At 36.5% G+C, this 21,643-nt stretch overlaps 2 long non-coding RNA genes across 2 annotated transcripts; one reads left to right on the forward strand and one right to left on the reverse strand.

The window, feature by feature from the left end:
- The first annotated feature begins 394 nt into the window (after window positions 1–394).
- LOC133530655 (uncharacterized) lies at window positions 395–5,373 on the forward strand. The gene is made up of 2 exons (XR_009801347.1): window positions 395–885; window positions 1,950–5,373. It is a non-coding gene; the product is annotated as an uncharacterized LOC133530655 (long non-coding RNA).
- An 8,839-nt stretch (window positions 5,374–14,212) lies between these two features.
- LOC133530657 (uncharacterized) lies at window positions 14,213–21,316 on the reverse strand. The gene is made up of 2 exons (XR_009801349.1): window positions 14,647–21,316; window positions 14,213–14,417 (listed from the first exon to the last, which is right to left on the reverse strand). It is a non-coding gene; the product is annotated as an uncharacterized LOC133530657 (long non-coding RNA).
- Between the last annotated feature and the right edge of the window lie 327 nt (window positions 21,317–21,643).

Consider the following 21,643-nt stretch of genomic DNA (forward strand, 5'->3'; position numbering starts at 1 on the left):
TTGAAATCGTTTCGAGCGATGGCGCCATAACCTTTAGGTAGTGCCCGGTAAGATGGCGCCACCTTTTGATATTTAACAAAGGACAATGGGCACTTTTGTATGGGGAGTGTCCCATGGATGTATACTGTTGAGACATATGTCGTTTTAAAGCTCTTAATCGTAGTATTATTTTATTGTATGGCACCAACCTTGGACCACTTGCAGGGACCGAGCTATATAAAAAAAGAAGTTGCGCATATAAGCAGTTATATTTCCTTATACGCGGGATATAAAAAGTTTTAGCGTATTTTATTCGAAAGAATATACAAAATGCTTTATGTTTTTTGTATCAACACCAATGATAAAGTATTTAAAGGGACACAATGTACAGTTTTAAAAAATCGTCATTCTAAAAATTACTTCATACACAGCGAAATAAGAGTGTATACAAATGCCATGTATATCATGTGAAAAGTATTTTTATAAGCTATTTTTCGTATAATATAACTGGGGTCAAATCGTTGCAGGGACCAAAATAAAACCATTTAATGAGTTAATTAATTGTAGTTAATTACGCCGTAACTTTTCTACTCAACGCCAGATGTCGCTCTAAAGCAAAATTCTACTTGACGTAAAACATTTATACATAGCGGTAATCTCGTCAGTCTTACTCCATCATTTTAAAAAGTATAGACTAGTTTATGGATTTCTAAAGTTATGTCAAGATGACTCTGAATGTAATATTGTCAACAATAATTGTCAAAACACGCAATTTAAAATATTCAACATTGTAATTACAAAATAGTATATTTCTAATACGCTATAATTTTCTCCAATCGAAAGGCACTCCATTCCATTGATCTCAGAGAGTATGCTCCTTGATGATCTTCACTATTCATGGGGTAGGTTAGATAAAAGTATTATTTTTTCTCGTATAGCTGCTATGTAGCGTTCGACTCCATGGAAAATAAAGGCTCCAAATTATATAAAAAATGTAGCATATATACAAAGTGCAATTTAGATAGTATTCCAGAAAAAAATGCGCCAATGTAAATGCTGAAAAGTTTCCTATCGTATTGTCGAACAAATTCATATCTTCTGATCTTCTGATCTTAAGTTTGGATTGTCCTACCTAATCATTTTACATTTTATTGTTTTCAGAACAAGAATTATTTTACTTCCCACTGTCTATGTAAGGGGACTTAGAGCGGATTCATACTTTACTATACGTGTCGTGTCGAATGATAGTCCCTATGTCAGTTTCTCCAATTCTATTTTGCGTAGGATAAGTTAAAAAAAAATAAAAAAATAAGTGTTACCGTATTTTTATTCGTGAAATGTTACCTATATTTCTAAGTTAATGATTGTACTATACTTCCAAAAATATGTCTGACAAACATTTTACATGAAAGCCATTTTTCCATGTAAAAATGAACTGTTATAGGGACCATCTTTTGAATTTATGATAATTCATTCATATTTTAATGTACTTGGGTAATATTGCAGGCATTATATCAGCACCAAATAAATGCTGTGAACCAGATATATAAAGTGTTTTAAGTGGCGAATAACGTTTCCAAATCGCATTTTCTTTTGACATATCTTTCTTTTTTCTTTTTTTTTTGCTCTTTTTTTCACGACCGGTTTGGCCTAGTAAGTCGATGATCCTGGGTTTGAATCCCGGTACGGGCATTTATTTGTGTGATGAGCACAGATATTTGTTCCTGAGCCATGGATGTTTTCTATGTATTTAAGTATTTGTATATTATATATTATTATGTCGTTGTATGAGTACCCACAAAACAAGCCTTCTCGGCTTGCCGTGGGACTCAGTCAATTTGTGTAAGAATGTCCCTATAATATTTATTTATTGTTATTATTATTGTATGTCCGGTAACAGAACTCCCCAGGAGCACTCGGGTGTGTAAGGTCGCTACTTCCCAACTTATTATAATTGTTATTACTTTCAGCATTTTTAAGTTGTTCATCGGACACTGAGGCCATTGAAGTTTCAAGCTGGCGGCATCAAAATGGAGTACCTAGGTACTGTTTCAAATAAATGGGTGGTAAGTAAATACATTTGGTGAAGTGGAACTGCTGATGTTGATCAGAAACGGAACTCTTCCACGCGCGTGATTTGTCTTCTTTGTTAAGTTTGTAGCGAGTAAGTTTCAAGTACCAAGGTTTTTAGGAACCTTTGTGTCAAGGTAATAGTCTGACGATGGGTTCCATGAGGAAGCGAGGGAACACCTCAAATCTTATAGGCATATAGTCATTTTGGATTTTCATCAATACCTTAAGCTTTTTCATTCCCACTAGTGGCATTTAATGAAGTGGAACTACTGATGGTGACCAAAACGGAACTCTTGAACGCGCGAGATTTTTCTTCTTTTTTTTTATGATATAAGAGGCAAACGAGCAGACGTCACACCTGATGGTAAGCGATTACCTCCGCCCATGGACACCTGCTAAACCATAGGGGTTGTAAGTTCAGTGCTGGCCTTTAAGATTGGAATACGCTGTTTTCTTAAAGTTTTAAATGTCGTATTGGTCCGGAAATACCGCAGGCGACAGATCATTTCATAGTTTAGCTGTATGAGGCAGGAAGTTTCTAGAGAAATGCACAGTTGAGGACTGCCAACCATCTAAGTGGTGAAAATAAAAATGTAGCGTAGAGCGATGACGAAAAGAGGCGGCAAGGATTAATCCGAGCAATTCGATGGAACACTCGCCGTAATAGATTTGTCCTGATAAGTTTGTAGAAAGTAAGGTTGTTAAGAAACATCTGTGTCTAGATCCAGGTCTCATAGATACCTCAAACCTTATAGAAATACATATAGTTTTTTTTGGATTTACATCAATATCCTTAGGCGTTTTATTTAAAAAAAAGCTAGATTTAATCAAGTGAAACTGCTGATGTGTTCCAGAACGGAACTTTTCAACGCACACGTTTTGTATTCTTTATTAAGCTTGTAGTGAGTAAGGTTCTTAAGGTGTACTTAATACATCAATGTCCAGTTCTGATGATGGGTTTCATGAAGAATCGAGAGAATTCCTAAAATCTTTTAGGCATACATGTAATAATTTCTGGGATTTTATTTACATATCAAGCATTATTATTAAATAAAGTGTCATTTGACTAGAAGTAACAGCTGATGTTGACCAGAATGAAACTCGCCAACTCGCGCGCGATTTGTTTTATTAGTTAAGTTTGTAGCAAGTAAGTTTTAAGTATTAAGGTTTTTAGGAACATTTGTGTCAAGGTAAAGGTCTGATGATGGGTCCCATGAAGAATCGAGGGAATTTCTTAAATGCTATAGGCATATATGTAGTACTTATTGGATTTTCATCAATATATTATCAACTTTTATTCACAAAAGTGACATTTGATGATGTGGAACTACTGATGTTGACCAGAACGGAACTCCAAAGCGTGCAATTTTTCTTCGTTAAGTTTGTAGCAAGTAAGGTTCTTAAGAAACATTTTTGTCAAAGTACAGTTCTGATGATGGGTTTCATGAAGAATCGAGGGAATTCCTAAAATCTTTTAGGCATACATGTAATAATTTCTGGGATTTTATTTACATATCAAGCATTATTATTAAAAAAAGTGTCATTTGACTAAAAGTAACAGCTGATGTTGACCAGAATGGAACTCGCCAACTCGCGCGTGATTTGTTTTATTAGTAAGTTTTAAGTATTAAGGTTTTTAGGAACGTTTGTGTCAAGGTAAAGGTCTGATGATGGGTCCCATGAAGAATCGAGGGAATTTCTTAAATGCTATAGGCATATATGTAGTACTTATTGGATTTTCATCAACATATTATCAAGTTTTATTCACAAAAGTGACATTTGATGATGTGGAACTACTGATGTTGACCAGAACGGAACTCCAACGCGTGCAATTTTTCTTCGTTAAGTTTGTAGCAAGTAAGGTTCTTAAGAAACATTTTTGCCAAAGTACAGTTCTGATGATGGGTTTCATGAACAATCGAGGGAATTCCTAAAATCTTATAGGCATACATGTAATAATTTCTGGGATTTTATTTACATATCAAGCATTTTATTAAAAAATTGTCATTTGACTAAGTGTAACAGCTGATGTTGGCCAGAATGGAACTCGCCAACTCGCGCGCGATTTGTTTTATTAGTTAAGTTTGTAGCAAGTAAGTTTTAAGTACTAAGGTTTTTAGGAACATTTGTGTCAAGGTAAAGGTCTGATGATGGGTCCCATGAAGAATCGAGGGAATTTCTTAAATGTTATACATATTATCAAGTTTTATTCACAAAAGTGACATTTGATGATGTGGAACTACTGATGTTGTCCAGAACGGAACTCCAACGCGTGCAATTTTTCTTCGTTAAGTTTGTAGCAAGTAAGGTTCTTAAGAAACATTTTTGTCAAAGTACAGTTCTGATGATGGGTTTCATAAACAATCGAGGGAATTCCTAAAATCTTATAGGCATACATGTAATTATTTCTGGGATTTTATTTACATATCAAGCATTATTATTAAAAAAAGTGTCATTTGACTAAAAGTAACAGCTGATGTTGACCAGAATGGAACTCGCCAACTCGCGCGCGATTTGTTTTATTAGTTAAGTTTGTAGCAAGTAAGTTTTAAGTACTAAGGTTTTTAGAAACATTTGTGTCAAGGTAAAGGTCTGATGATGGGTCCCATGAAGAATCGAGGGAATTTCTTAAATGTTATACATATTATCAAGTTTTATTCACAAAAGTGACATTTGATGATGTGGAACTACTGATGTTGACCAAAACGGAACTCCAACGCGCGCAATTTTTCTTCGTTGTTAAGTTTGTAGCGAGTAAGGTTCTCAAGAAACATTTTTGTCGAAGTACAGTTCTGATGATGTGTTTCATGAGAAAGCGAGGGAACTCCTCATTCTCCTCAATTCTTATAGGCATATAGTCATTTTGGATTTTCATCAATATCTTTAGCTTTTTTCATTCACATTAGTGGCATTTGATGAAGTGGAACTAGTGATGTTGACTAAAATGGAACTCTTCAACGCGTGAGATTTTTTCTTTTTTTGTTTGTTGTGATATAAGAGGCAAACTAGCAGACGAATCAACTGATGGTAAGCAATTACCGCTGGCCATGGACATCTGTTACACCATAGGGATTGTAAGTGCGGTGCCGGCATTTAAGATAGGAATACGCTCTTTCCTTAAAGTTTTAAAGATCGTATTGGGCCGGAAATACCGCATGCGACAGATCATTTCATAGTTTAGCTGTATGAGGCAGGAAGTTTCTAGAGAAATGCACAGTTGAGGATTGCCAACCATCTAAGTGGTGAAGATATAAATGATGTAGCGTAAAGCGGTGACGGAAAGAGGCGGCAGAGATTAATCCGAACAATTCCTCGGAACTTTTAAGTTTGTAGAAAGTAAGGTTCTTAAGAAATATCTGTGCTAGACACCAGTGTCTAGTGTCTAGGTCTGATGATGGACACCTCAAACCTTATAAAAATACATATAGTCTTTTTTTTCATCAATATCTCTAGGTGTTTTATTAAAAAAAAAGTTATATTTGATCAAGTGGAACTGCTGATGTTGTCCAGAACGGAACTTTTCAACGCACGCGTTTAGTATTCTTTATTAAGCTTGTAGCGAGTAACGTTCTTAAGGTGTATTTATATCAATGTTCAGTTCTGATGATGGGTTTCATAAATAACCGAGGGAATACCTGACATCTTATAATTTCTGGATTTTTATTTACATATCAAGCATTTTTATTAAAAAGTGACATTTGACGAAATGCAACAGCTGATGCTGGCCAAAATGGAACTCGCCAATTCGCGCGCGATATGTTTTATTTGTTTATTTTGTAGCAAGTAAAGTTCTTGAAGACCTTTGTGTCATAAGGTCTAGTTCTGAGGATGGGTTCCATGAGAAATCGAAGAAATTCCTCAAATCTTATAGGCATACAATACATACAGTAATGTTTGGATTCTCGTCAACATATCAAGCATTTTTATTTAAACAAGTTAGTGATATTGACCAGAACGGAACTCTTCAACGCGCGCGATTCTTATTCTTTGTTAAGTTTGTAGCAAGCTAGGTTCTTAGGAAACATAACAACATAACATAGGTTCAAGGTCCAGTTATGATGATGGATTCAATGAGGAATTGAGGATTTTAAATCGATTTGAATTCTCAATTGGGAGGAATTGAGGATTTTCGTCAACATATCAAGTTTTTTTATTTGAACAAGTGACATTTGATGAAGTGAAACTGCTGATATTGAGCAAAATGGAACTCTTCAACGACAAGTATTTTACCTTAGGCGTTTTTTTTTATTTTATTTCGTTTATAGCATGTAAGGCTTTTAAGGAACATTTGTGTCAAGGTCCAGTTCTGATGATAGGTTCTACGAGAAACCGAAGGAGCTTCTCATATTGTATAGGATAGGCATACATATAGTCATTTTAGGATTTTCATCAATATTACAAGCATTTTTACTCAATAAAGTGACATTTGATGAAGTAGAATTGCTGATGAAGAACGGAACACCTCAACAACTTCCAGATTCTTTATTTTTATTACTCTCCTTTCTTTTTCATTATTCTTAGAACAGGTATTTCTACTAAGTGAACCGAACTGCTACTATTAAAAGTAGGTAGGTAGGTAGGTTAAATAGGTTAAAACTGTAAGGATTATTATGTATAAGTAGTCTTTCTTTTAATTAAACATAGGTAAGTAATTCTATTTAAGTATAAGTATCTTTAAAAAAACATCAATCGACTCTTATCTGTCACTAGTTCCAGTTTCAGAGTATAAAATCCGGGTACACAGCCACGGCTAGCCGGGTAGCCAGACAGTTCGAATACGGACAAGTTATCGTGAATAAAAATCTTATCGTCTTGCAAAAGTTATTGTTATAAATGTATAGGTTAAGATAATTAGGTAAAGACAATGAATAATTAAACGTATTATAAATTGACACCAATATCCATCAAATAGTATAACTAGGTATGCTAAGAGCGGGCTTCAGGCCATTACGTCGCACCTTTAGAATGAAACTAATTTGACTCAAAAAGTACGACTACTTTATATATGTAGTTTGGTAGAACAGTAAAAACTCACTATATGTGTCTCTTTTTCATGCGGTGAAATCCCCCCCACCCGGAAAGGGTAGCGACGCCCATTTTATCGACTCTCGAGTCGACTCCAATCTGATACTAATAGTAAGTAAGTACTTACTTAGTAAGCAAATTGTAGTAGTCATCCCTTCTTAGTAAACGGACGGAAGTATTGTAAAGATACTACTTTTTAACCGACTTCAAAAACTTTTTTTTTGTATATATGTTAAGTAAGATCTTCGTCATTTCTGAACCAATGTTGAAAATTAGTTATTGTTTGAAAGTGGGTATATAGTTCCAAGATGGTCCTTTTGACAAAACCACGAGGAATTAAGGGAACTTCCCAAATCTCATAGGCGTTTTTTAGTTTCATCAACAGACCAGGTATTGCCATTCAAAAAAGTGCTATTTGAAGAAGTGGAACTTCTGATCAGGACCAGAAAAGAACTCTTTAACGATGGATATTTCACGCTAGACGATTTGTCTTCTTTGTTATGTTTGTAAAGAAGCTACTTGCTTAACGAGGTTTAAAGAATATTTGTGTAAAGGTCTAGCTTACATCATGGTTTCCATGAGGAATTGAGGCAACCTCTCAATTCTTGATGGAACGTAAAACTGTTTATTGACATAATTGTCGATAGGTATCCCATCTGTTCTAATTTACCCCACTTGACGGTACTTACATGAAAAAAAAACTTCTCTTAAAAATAGGAAACCTACTTCAAACATAGGTATTAGAAAACAATACAAAAACTGTTATTGTATTTTCAGAAACCATACGGAAATAATGAGGATGCATCGACATAAGAAGAATCGAACATGGGCAAGATAAAGTTCAAGAAAAAAGCAAATATAATGTGTACTTGTGTGTAGTCAAAGAAAGTTGAAAAATAAAGCATAATTAATGGCCATAGAATACAGAACCGATACACGAACATTAAGACTATTAATAATAGACATATAGGTTGATCGTACTACTCGAACTAATGTATTTCTTTTGTTCAATTATATTATTGCATTAAAGTTAGATTCTCTAGATATATATTATTCATAGGTTCTGTATTCTATACGAATTGTTTTAGTGTAATTATTGTACTAAATACCGTTGACCGCCTGTCAACAGTATTTATTTCTACATCACTATCACAGAAGATTTTAGGTCCTACAGTAGTTTTTGAATTAGTATTTACTATGGACAAATATTGCGAAATGTGAGTTTTTACCTAAAATATCAATCTTTTGTGAACGTGGTGTAGAGTATATACCGCCTAAGACTGAAGTAGCTACGCGGGCAACGTTTTCAAAATAGAATCGTGTTCATCGACCATGAAAAATATGGTAAAAATAATTAGGTACCCGTAGACCCGCTGGTGAACACTGTTTATGATAATGATAACACTTAAAATAAACCCCGTGGACCCACCAGGAGAACATATTGGAGAGACTAGAGATAATACACCGCTTTAAGGGCGGTCGCACTCGGCATTGACATCTGGCGTCTAGATGGCGGGTGGACCTCAGCGAATTTCAAAGAAATATTTATAAACATCCAATGACGTTCGGCTCGGACACCAGATCTTCAATCTCCTGATTCCTGTGGAGTCTCCAGGTTCCATCCTCTCCACGTGTGAGTCTTAGGATTTTTCGCGCTGCCAGACTCGGGCACGTAGTCCAGATGGGTGAGGATCGTGCAGCCTGGAGGGCGTACTCTGAAGTTCCAAATGGCCGAAGACCGTCTAGACGTCCTAGGTAGGTCCCGCTGGAGAGACGAAATGCAAAAAGACCTTAGCGAACTCGGCGCCGTCGACTAGATGGAAACGGTTTGGGACAGAGAAGCGTGGCGGTCTTTGGTGTCGGAGGCCAAGATCCACTTCGGGTCGCTGCGCCATAGCAGTAAGTAAGTATTTATAAACATACTGTACCTTCTGTGTACCTAACCCAAAACGAGATATTTAAGAAAAAGTCCACCCGCCATTCTGACGTCAGGATTGCGGTTGGACCTATGAAATCTTGCATTATACCGCACTAAAAGTATGCAGTTATATGGTACAGTCGCCACCAGATATATCGGAGTGGCCGAGGTGCTCAAAGATCTCTAAACACGCACTCTAACCTCTTGACAGTAGAGGCATGTTCAGATATTCGTGGGTACCTTGGCCGCTCCGATATATATGATGGTGACTGTACCTTCAGTGTACCTCTGTAAATAGAAATAGAAACCGGTGTACCTCTCCCCAAAACAAGGTAGGCTAAGCTCATGCACAATATAGCTGCATACTTTTAGTGCGGTATAATGCAAGATTTCATAGGTCCACCCGCCATCCTGCCGCCAGGTTGGCGGGTGGACCGTTTTGTAAAATATCTCCTTTTGGGGAAAGGTACACTGGTTTCTATTAAAGGTACACTGAGGTACACAGAAGGTACAGTCAACGTCAAATACTTTGTAGCAACCAAAGTAACCAAATAGTTCGGTACACCATATATTTAGTATGGTGTACCGAACTATTTGGCCACTTTGACTGCTACAAAGTATTTGACGCTGACTGTACAATATGTTTATAAATATTTCTTTGAAATTCGCTGAGGTCCACCGCCATCCTGACGCTTACCATATATCTAAGGACCGACCTTAGGGGCAATAAGGATAGTGCTAGTTCAGTTGTGTCATTCACAAATTCGAGCCAATCGTGCTGTCTAACGCAACTAGATGCGATCAATCGCGTGCGTAATGCGAACTCATCAACCAATCACGTTGTGGTACTTGTGACGTTAGACTGCACGTTTGGCTCAAACTCGTGTGCGTAACACCGCTGTACTGGCCCCATTCTTATTGCCCGTAAGGCCCGTCCTCAGATATATTATGTCAATGACACAGTCGCGATTTTAAAAAATCACATCGCTTCTGCTACCAAATTGTTGAGCATAACGTTTTCCTATCCATAGGTTCCATCTGTCCAGTAGGATCCACCATCTCGATCCACCAGATTGAAGAGATTGTTACTTAACTGATGGATCGAGATAATAAAACCTACCGAATAGAGCGGGTCGATTGGATATAACAAAGTACGCTTATATGAAACGCTACTCCGGTGTGCGAGTGAGACAGTCAGGCCAATTTGAACTTGCATTTGACAGAAAACTGATTGTCTCCATCAAACGCTACCAGTTCCATTGCCGGCCTCTTCGCTGCCTTCTATAGTGGTTCAATCTTACCTTGCTTATGAATAAAAAGGGGCGTGCACACCGATATTAGAGTAATATTGGAATCATATCAGTTAGTTGCGGGCGTCTCGCTCGCACAAATACATGCGTATAAGTGCGAAATGAACGCACGAATGACAGCTAACTGGTATCATTCCAATATTATTCTAAAATTGGTTTAATGTCAGTTGCACTTTCGAATTGGCCTACATAGCGATTTCCTTAGCCTGCACACCGGATCGGCGTGTGGGCCGGCATCTAGCTAATGTAAAGCCCCCTCATTAGGTGCTTTTAGCCTTTTGAACGGCAAGAACACCTAAAGATGTGGTGAGAGAAAGCCGCGCGTCCCTCATGCACTGCACTAGCTTTACAGCTTGCATTGCGACCATTGTATGCCGCTCACCGCCCCGCCGGTCGCGTGGGTCCAATCCGCGGCCCTAGAAGACGTACTTTACATATAAACAAGAGCACGCGAGCATTTTGCGAGTTGTGTATGTGTACTTGTGTTATCTAGGCGCACCTCAGATCATAGAAAGTACTAGATGGCTGACGGAGGCGTGGCGCGTGTCGCCGCGACATGGCCACATCGTGGCCATACTGGCCCGCCATAAGACAGTAGCAAATTAGCTGTCATTGAACAATGTGCGCGTCTATTTTATTGAAATGCTGAATTATACCCTTATTTTGTGTTGAAATAGGAGTGCATCCAAAAACTATACATTACATACCACATGTGAGTACATTTTTTTTCACGTATTAGTCAATAAAACCACATATTTTAACAAATAAATCCAGTGACATATGATTTTTCTGAGTCAGACCATGTTGTCATACAAACGCGTGGCAATTTGTCTATGCATCCTACATTGACGCTTTGGCATGGAAAACTATTTGTAGTGTCCTTAGCAACGGCGCAATGCATTAAACCGCTAACGATATTCACAGGGGCATTATTGTTTCTTGGTACGACCGCCAACCGCTCCCTTCATTGACGCCGCGAAGTAGAGTGGTGCTCGTGCATATAATTGATCTTTGAGCGTTATCGATAAAAATGTTTGTATATAGTGTGTATGAAAGTAATTATTTTTCAAGTAAAATTTTACAATTATTTTATATGCACCTAATGTTTAATTTAATACTTATTAATTTGGATTAAAAATCGAATAGGTAAGCCAAAAAATAAACTGATTTAATTAAGTACAATTTATTTATAACATTATAGTTTATACCTATAAGTATATTTTATTCAGGTTCTAGCAACGATTCGAATAACTGCACTAGGTATAATCAAATATATGTTCATGATTGCAATTTTTTTCAGTTTCCCGAAAAATCCCAGTATTAAAGAAAAATGGATAGATGCTACAGGTAGAGGGCCCTAACTGGTTTACGAGCGAGAAAAGTGTTATTTGTTCGGATCATTTTCAAGAAAAATGTTTCCAGTTACACTTCGCCCCATCTATATAACGATAGAATATAAATATGTTTAAAATAATAGTATATTGTATACTTAGTCGATCCAAAAGTTCTATCAGAAAGATTTTTACTGATAATTATGATTATTATTATTATTATTAAAGCTCTTTATTCCAAACGTTTTACAGTATGATTACTCTTTCCTTATTATTCGTACATATGATTTAAAAGCTTATTTAATGGTGCATTATACTTACAATATAATTTACTATAACTTGCTTTCGCAGTTCTTCATAACTCTATGTAACATGCTGCAAAGTAAACAATTTAAACAAACATTACATCAAATAATGACTAAAATTTAAACCAATTTGATTAGTTAAGCATAAACAAGCTTTCGCATCATGGTACATGTTTTTTTTTTAATTAAAAGCTTTGTATTACATTTTATCAGTAAAAACCTTTGTGAGAGAACTTATGGATTAACTAATATACCTTACACGTACCTTAAAATTCTTAGCTCGTAAATAAGGTCAAAAATTTAAAGGAATATAAATTAAATCTATGGCAATTATTACTTAAAACAAAAATGACAAAACTCTAAGGTCATGTTCAGAACATGTAAAATATCGATAGCTCTATCGAATTGTCCTCACTCTAGTGCCGCCGCTCTAGGCTCCTACACCGCGCGGTTTGGCCAATCACAGCGCGTGAGTTGGTTGTCTGGCCACGCCTTTAATGATGTGGTGGGGGACAGTTGGAGACAGCGAGACTCGTTGAAATTATGCTTCGTTATAAATCTCCTTACTTCTTATATCTATGAGGCGCACAAACGGTTACAATAACAAGAAGTGTACACCGCGTGTGCAGTCCAACACGGGAGCACGGGTGCGATTCGAAAATAACGCGCTAGCGACGCATTACGACATTGATACTTTACCCTTTGAACGCCATAACAAAAACGTTACTCACATGCCAAGGTCACGGGCGCAAGTGAGCTTGAAAGTGCATGAGTATTACATTAGGGACTTTGACAGCGATTATAACAGCTATAATCATTAACGTGTTCATGGTCCTTAAATCATGTCTAGTGACGGCGCCTTTAGGTGTTCTTGACGTTCAAAAGGTTAAGGGCGTTTGCTAGCTGGCGCTAGTGCACGGAGCGGGCAAACACGCACAGGTGCCTTTGTAAGTAAAATCAGTCGCACGCGTCCGCGCCAGTTAGCGTTGCTCATACTGTAAGCCGCACGCCCGCTCCATGCACACGCGCGACGTTGCGGACGACCTATGCCCTAAACCTTACTTGAAAGTGTGAAGGTTACTCTGACAGCGGCTATATCAGCTATAATGTATTTATGACGCTTTGAGCATAGCTAGTTACGACGCCTTAAGGTATTCTTGGCGTTCAAAAGGTTAACCCTTTACCAGGCCCCGAAGAACCAGCGTGTCTTAATACGTACTTTATATGCTGTTGCAACCGTATTGAACGCCTTGTAAAAAATGTATTTATGAACGTCGGAGATCTTCCTTTAAACCAGAAATAAAAATGTGGGTTAAGGTTATCCCATCGCCTGTCTAAGTAATGAACTGTCATACTAGATTTTGTCTTATTATATTCTTGATCAGGCCAAGGGATATATTCCGCCCACATCTTATATCGGTTATAATAGTCAAGGTTTAACTCCAAATCTCCTACGAAACATTATATCAATCACTGAAAAAAAATCACTTACGTGAGTTTTTATGACATGACAAGACAATTTACCGGGCCATGGGAAATATAGCTCCCACACAGTTAAACTCTAATAAAGCCCTGGGATAATGTCAACCCACATCCTAATTCTGGTCATACACAATAATGCATGAATATTTAGCAATGTTTCCGATTACATTAGCTTTCAACACTCAAAATCTACAAAATATCAAAAAATTGTTCGACCTATGTACTTCTGTTTCATAGAAATTATGAAAAGTGTTCGAATTTATCCGTAGTTTACTGAAATTAGCGTTCAAGTGAATTTAAACAGCTGCCAAAGATATATTACGCAATTTAGAAGCGTGTTGTGAATGAAGATCATAAAATAATATTTTCAGGGATTGACAAAATATTTTGTAGGTGGTTTGGAGTTAAAACCTGACTACGGTAACCGATATAAGATGTGGGTGAAATATATCCCTTGGCCTGGTAAAGGGTTAAGGGCGTTTGCTAGCTGGCGCGAGTGCACGGAGCGGGTGCACGCGCGCGGGTGCCTTTGTAGGTAAAATTCGTCGCATGCGTCCGCGCCAGTTAGCGTCGCCAGTTACTGTTTTTCGTTAACCCGCTCCAGCTAGCAAACTAATCGCAAATGGTCTGAGATTGGCCATGCATTCCCTTATCTGGATCTGGATGCACCTATTCACCAATGCTTGCTTTAAAGTAACTTGTCGACTCGTCCTGATAATATTTGTGCGACCGTGAAGAAAATCTATGCCGTCACTTATTTTTCAATTTATATGAAATAAAGATGTTAAATGTATTCAAAAGTTTTTATTTAATAAGGTATGTATAAGTGCTCTGTGCATCCCCACCAGCTAGCGGTGCCCTTAGCAAACCAATCGCAAATGGTCCGAGATTGGCGCAATAACCATGCATTCTCTTATCTGGATCTGGATGCACCTATTCACCAATGCTTGCTTTAAATTAACTTGTCGACTCATCCTGCTAATATTTGTGCGACCTTGAAGAAAATGTATGCCGTCAGTTATTTTTCAATTTATATGAAATAAAGGTGTTAAATGTATTCAAAAGTTTTTATTTCATATGTATATATAATGGAACAAAATACAGCTACTATCTTAGCTTGGCAAGCAGTTAAGAGTCGCTGATGCTTGTAATGTATTCACTGCGTTAATTTTAGGTTTAAGATTCTTTATTCTGACTAAGAATTTGACAATTCACTTAAATACATGAGAACTTAAAACTACACAATTTAATCCTGCTTCATATGGCAAACGAAAGGAACGTTGCTTTGAACCGCGACGCAATCTCAAATGTTTCACTTTTACACAATTTTCCTGCAGAGAAACAAAACAAGTATGTACATAGTACCTTTTTACGATTTATTTTATCGTAACATATAAACTTAGATTTATTTTCTTGCTGCTAATTATGGTACTCCAACTACTCCATAAATACATTTACTTACCTACTTATTGCTTAGGAATCTTATTTCATGTTTAATAATAAGTTTATATAACGTTTTTAGCGGGACATAACGCGAACTTTAAAAAATGTAATGCTTTTTCTACCTTTATCACTCGAAAATGTAAGAGCAAGAGAGATAAATAGACGAAACTTACTAGTTCAAGGTAACCACTCGTTTTATTGTCAAAGTTCCGAATTAAACAAACTTATTCTTCGGTGACATTTTTAGCGTTAATAAGCGACTATACGGATCCAGCATTTGCCGCTCATTCGGTTCTCCTATTGCACGCAAGATGTCAGTACTAGAGAGGATTTGAAAAATCATAATTAAGTAGTTTAGTGCCATTTATTGAGCGGTAATAATTTAAAAATATATATAAATTACTTTTTCATTATATTTCAGGCATGCAAAGTGATGTAAATGGTTACAAAAGTAACTCTATATGAATGACATTTTTTAGTTCCAGTTTACGCCGCAGCGCATGATCAAAATTATTAATATCATCTTCCCTGGACACTTTCGGTCTTTGGTGTCATATAAGTAATTAATGCTTAATTGAAGACCTTCCAAATAGGATATGACTCAATTGTATATACCAATAGTAAAAATTACCCAAACTGCTACCAAGGCTCCATCTAGTGCCAGGTAGAACAAACAAAGCGGCATTTACCACAATTAATTAACGAAAAAACTCGTTTTATTACCGCCCCTGCAAGCATTTGAGTGCAAGTATATATATATTAAAATACCTTATAAAAATGTCTTTTAAATGAGATATATGGCTTGAGTATACAAGCAAGTTTCAGTGTTTAATAGCAGTATTTTTAATTCAAGCATATGTTATATCAACTAATTCCAGCCCTGTACGTACTTAAACGTAAGTAGTGGTAAACAGAAATCTAGAATTTCTCATATTCTTTCATACAAAACACCTAACAACCGGCTACATAACAAGTACTTTGTAAAACAACAGTTTATATTCGCCACTCTTTTTTTTAAATTGCTCAGTCCCTGCACGTTATCCAAAGTTGGTGTCATACAATAAAATAATGCTAAGAGTAAACCCTTTCAAACGAGATATGTCTCAACAGTATACATCCATGGGACAAATTGCCCATTCTCCTTTAACACATATCAGTGAAAGAATAAGGATCAAAGTCAAATGGCGTTCTAAAAGTTTTAATCATTTGTCGGAAGATGGCAGTAAATTTACTGTGGCTACAAAGTTTTCTTTGACGATTCACCTCTATTTCAAATTCTAGTTGATGAAATTAATTTTAGTTTTCTGGTGTTACGTCAATCTAGCTCATACTTTAGATTTTATGAATAGGTACAGTCAGCATCAATAGTAGCGGATTAAACAACGCGCCAAAAGTATCTGATATTCCGGATAACTTCTCTAAATATAGATAAATCTCTAAAATTTACATTCAAAAGTATATCTTTTACCGACTTAAATGTTGTACATATAGAACCACCACATTTTGTTGAGTTGTTTCAGAATGGTAGATACTTTTGAAACCTTGTTTGATCCGCTACTTTTGATGCTGACTGTACCTAAAGAACGACGATTTCGCCGCTCACTCGCTGACACAAAATCGAGGATACTTCCCGAGGTCCTAGAAAGCTGAAATTTGGCATAGTCTAGGATTTACATACAAAGAACAGAAAAATTAAGAATACTGTAGCTTTCACCCTCCTACCCCTAAAAGGGAGTGCAGATGACTTTGCTTGACATAATTATTGAAAGTCATAATGTAATGATTGTCAGATTATCATTAGTCTTCTGAAACCGTTAACTTCTCAGAATTTTCGTAAGGTTATCCTATAGATAGGTTAGGTTAATTTTGAGACCGTTAACTTCTCAGAATTTTCGTAAGGCTATCCTATAGATAGGTTAGGTTAGTTTTATAGCAATCCTGAAAAGTTACGCGTTTCTGAGAAAAAAACAAATTATGAGTAACGAAAATGCGGACAAGCAATACATTATGACTTAACATTTTATGGGAAACAATCCCCGTCTTCCCGAATTTCCGAATTGACCCGTCTTCAATATTATGATAATACAATAGAAGATGCTTTATTTACTTTATTATCTGTATATTCGAACGAGCGAGCGAAGCGAAGTTCTTATCGAACTTGATTTCCAAGAAAGTATGGTCGAGTTTGATATCAAATGTAAGTGATCGGTTTACACATTTATAATAGGTACCTATTGGTTTTTTAATTTACGATTTTAAATTAATTTGCAAGATAAAATGAAATAAAATTAACATAATGTAGATATTTGACATTTGACAAGAAAGATAACGGCCTACCATACAGTTGATTTTGATATCTATGGTGACTTAAATCTATCAATTAAGGGCTCCACATATCTTGCAATAAATCGCACCCGGTTTTCAATCCTTTGCCGACTAAGCACCTAGCATTCAATCGATCTATCTTTTTGGCTGTGTTCTTGGCGAACCGCGAGTTCTCAGTTCGGGGCGAACTAATAGTTAATATAAACAAACCCCAAAAATGACAATTTGATGTAAGTATTATAAGTACCATGTAATGTATATATGTCAACACAGCTGTGTTGTGTGAATGTAGACGACGCTTCAAAGGGACGTGTCGTCACCCATATAATTGGTACCGGCACTTGACCCGTCTTTGTGCCGCGGCCGACGTGTTTCGGGATAAAGGTTATTGCAAAGAGTAAAGTAAGTATATAGGGGTTATTGTGATGTTCAAAATAAGTTTCTATTCATGTGAAATGAATTCATCAGAACTGATCCATTTTTTTGGGATTATGACACAAGCAAAGGAAATAGTATGGAGTGTGGAATTAAGAGGAGAGGCATCTCTTATGGTAGAACTGTTGCAAAAGTGTCCAGCTGTCAGATATAAATAATAGTTCCAAATACTTCCAGAGTAGCGCTAGAGTAGCTAAGAACCTAGGCGTTATTGACGGAGTGAAGTGCGCTGTCTATGATTTGATTTTTTGGTCAAGTACTCTAGGTATTGTAGCGCCACCTATTTAAGGTTTTTTGATGACACTTTTTGGTACATGGAGATTTATTTCCTTACCTCCACCTTCCGTAGGAAATAGAATACCATGGTAAAGTCAAGTGTAAAAATATGGGTGTACACATCTTACTCAAAAATATGTCCTCTTAATTCAAACTCTTATTCCAGTGTAATAAGAGCGTAGTACCATACTTATGAGACGATTCTTTCGATACATATTTTTGTGGGGCTACGATTTTATTTAAGATATACCGTGTCTTATTAAATAAAATAAGTAAATAAATTGGCGTCAAACGTATAAGTAACACCCCTATTTTCGCGTGGGGGGTTCTTCTTCTTCTTTTAAACTATCTTTAAATATTTAAAATATCTATGATGATTTGGCAGTTCCAAAGAAACATCGCCCGCCGCCCGAATTATCATTTGGAACTAAAGCAACTTAGTTCGACGCACATTACAGAAGGTCTTATTTGGATTAGTGTAACTTGTGAAGTATTTTAACTAGGGCTATCATTTTGACGTCAACTTTTAGCTGATATCTTGTACTACCATTTAACAATTAAAAAGTATATGTCCACGACCTCGTTTTAAAAAAAAAGATAAAATGTAAAAAAAGTACATTTTTGAAGACAATTTTATCTTTGTTCTTGAAAATTTTCTGTAACATTTATGCTTAAAATTAATGCCCTAATTCATAAGCTATCGAATGATGTTTATTTTTTTTCTGTACGAAGGTAAATGGACAGATAATGGTACATTAACCAAGTGCAGTCGTGTTTGGGAGTATAAAACTTTGAAGGGGTGCAGTTTTAATATGGTTGAGAAAAAACATAGTGATTTGTCGATAAAATTCATCATATTATACGTGGTTAACGGCTCGACTATACGTAGACAAACAAATTGTATATATCGTTGTCTAAGTACCCTCAACACAAGCCTTATTGAGCTTACTGTGGGACTTCTTCAATTTGTGTTAGAATGTTCTATAATAAAAATAAAATAAATTAGTTAGTATTCAACCAATGCAAATCCCACACATTCGCAATACCGATGCATTTACGATGAACGATGCACATACATAGCTGTATAGCCACCAGTGGCGGCGCGTCACAAATATTCGTAGGGAACCCGGAGCTAATTTTGCTTTCCTTTTTTCCATGAACCGATTGTGACAGTACTCAACGGGCTGAAATTAGACAAGCCGGTGGGAATCGAGTTCTTTGAACGATCCGCCACTGATAGCCACCCCCTCTGTTGACTCAGGTGTGATGTGTATCAACACCATTATAATGGAGTTCGATCTGGATAGATTAATGATGTGTATTTTAATTGGCTTAAACGTCAATTTACGTGTGATTTATTTCCAATACACATTGCAATTGTTTTAGGCAGTTAAGTTGATTATTTAATTTTAATTAAAGTTAGTTTAGGAGCCATGAACAGACACACACACACACACCTATGTTAAACTTATAACACTTCTTTTTACGTCGTAATTCTTAGCTATTTTCTTGTACAAAATTGTTTTTATTTTTATCAAAATGACAAAAATATGTCGGCCCATATTGGCCGACAGCCGGACTGAGTTCTCGGCTCGATTTTTGTCCGAGAATGCCGAGACCGAGACCGAGATCTCGGTCGGTCCTCATTGTTTAGTCATTTCGATCCACTATGTTGGTGTGGTGAAAAACTTTATGTTTCACTCGGAGACAAAGTTTGTTTAACTCTCGTGCCTCGAAACCCTCACATCGCTCAAGATTCTACTTCTCGAACCACTCGCTACTCGCTTGCTCGGGTATCAATATTAGCACGAGCGGTTAAACAACAACTTTGTCCTCTTAACAGTAACAAATAACTATTACTATTATTATACAATTATTATATATTTTAAAACCTATATTTTTTATTTGTGTGTTTTAAGTAGTCGCACAAAATATAAATAAGTCGGATGGCTTGGTCCCTTTTTCTTTAGTATATGAAATTTATTTCAATTTGTAATCGAAAAATATTCGTATCAAAACAGACTGTTCCATTTATTCCCTAACTTAAGGATGGCGTATACTTATAAAGTTTGCTCGATAGAAATTCGGGTCTAAAATAGCTCGCCTTAAAAGGGTATTTCTACACGGGGTCACTTTCTACGTAAGCGGCTTGCAAATATAGCGGGCCAGCCGGTACAGAGGCGGATATTATTCGAATAAATTCGTTACTAGATTATTCGTGAATAAAATTATTCTTCTACATTAAGCGATGTTGCTCTGTGAGCTGTAGACGTCGTGAACCCCGCCATTAAAAAAAAAAACAAAACTGAATTGACACAAAAATACCTATCCCTAACATGAAAATAATCAAATTAAATATTTATAAACATAAACAATAATATTAAATTAGAAACGTTCAAACGTACAATAACACTATTCAGGAGCAAGTGTGATGAAAAATAAATAGTAGTTATCACTACTACTGGCTGTGATCTTCTGTAAGGTGGAGGAGTACCTAGTGGGAAGTATCCACAGTTGCGCTGTTACAGATTCAAGCAAGTTGACATATCGCTGTACCACTTATGATTAATTACTTTTATTCTTATTCGAAATACTCGTATTTTTCTCCCATCTCTGAGTCTTACGAACACAGCAGTCGAAATTCGAATCTCGCATCTATCTGCATTGCTGCAGATGTACTAAAAATGTAGATAAGACAGCGAAAAACCACTGCTGGGAAAGATCATATTGGACGGAATATATATCTAGCCGTTTGGTAAGACAAGTATAAGGTTGACCTCCGCCGCTAAGCCGCTGGTCAGTTCTCTCATCCTTTTCTGCTTCAGTCGTTTTTTCGATGCTGAGGATCGTGACAGTATGCCCTCATATTGAAGACCAGGTTATTTCATAGGCTGTTCCTCGCTAAGTGCATGGTCTCAAATATTTAATTTGAGCAGACCATCTAGTAGGAGGATGGTTCTGAGGTCTCGTGCCTTCAAGTTTGCCCGTCATTATGGCTCTCCAGCCTATCAGGGTAGCGACGTGAGAGGTGTCCGAAGTATATAACGTCTTAGCATATCGTTGACAACTGGCGTTTTATACGTAGCTCTTCCAGCAAGCACTGATTAGTACATACGCATTGCTATGTTCCCGACTGCAAAGAGTCATTTTGCAAGGACAAAACCAGGGCTGGCTATCCCCGCGCATAGGCTTCAGAAAACCGGTAAGGCTCTTGGCGTAATGGGTGCTAAAATTTATAATAAAATACCTGAGTCGATCAAAACCGTTACGACAGATTGTGCCTTTGTTCGCAAGCTCAAAATTTATTGCACAAACATGGTAAATGAGTTCCTCCCATGGTATTATATAAAACATCTGCATTAATGGAATTGTAACTATATTTTTTTTTAAATTATAAGTCGTTTCTGTAATTGTAATTTGAATTAATATCTTTGTTATTGTTTTTAATTTATTTATGTAATTTGTTGACATTATTAATTTATAGTTAAGTGCATTTAAATGATTTATGGACATTTTAATCTAATTTTTATCATCATTTTGTTATTATTTATTATAATGTAACTGACAGTGTATGATTAATACCAATAAAATCCTATCTATCTATCCGAGATAATTGTAAAAGCTGGCGCCAACCCCAGATCTCAAACACGTTATGATCGGTCAAATTTGCTCGGTAAGTTTTTCGGTTTTCTTATCTATCTGTCTTATATTCATCCACACACACTTGGAAACTGCCGTTTA

The sequence above is a fragment of the Cydia pomonella genome, chromosome 23 (genome assembly GCF_033807575.1).
Source record: "Cydia pomonella isolate Wapato2018A chromosome 23, ilCydPomo1, whole genome shotgun sequence".
In the NCBI taxonomy this organism is placed as follows: domain Eukaryota; kingdom Metazoa; phylum Arthropoda; class Insecta; order Lepidoptera; family Tortricidae; genus Cydia; species Cydia pomonella.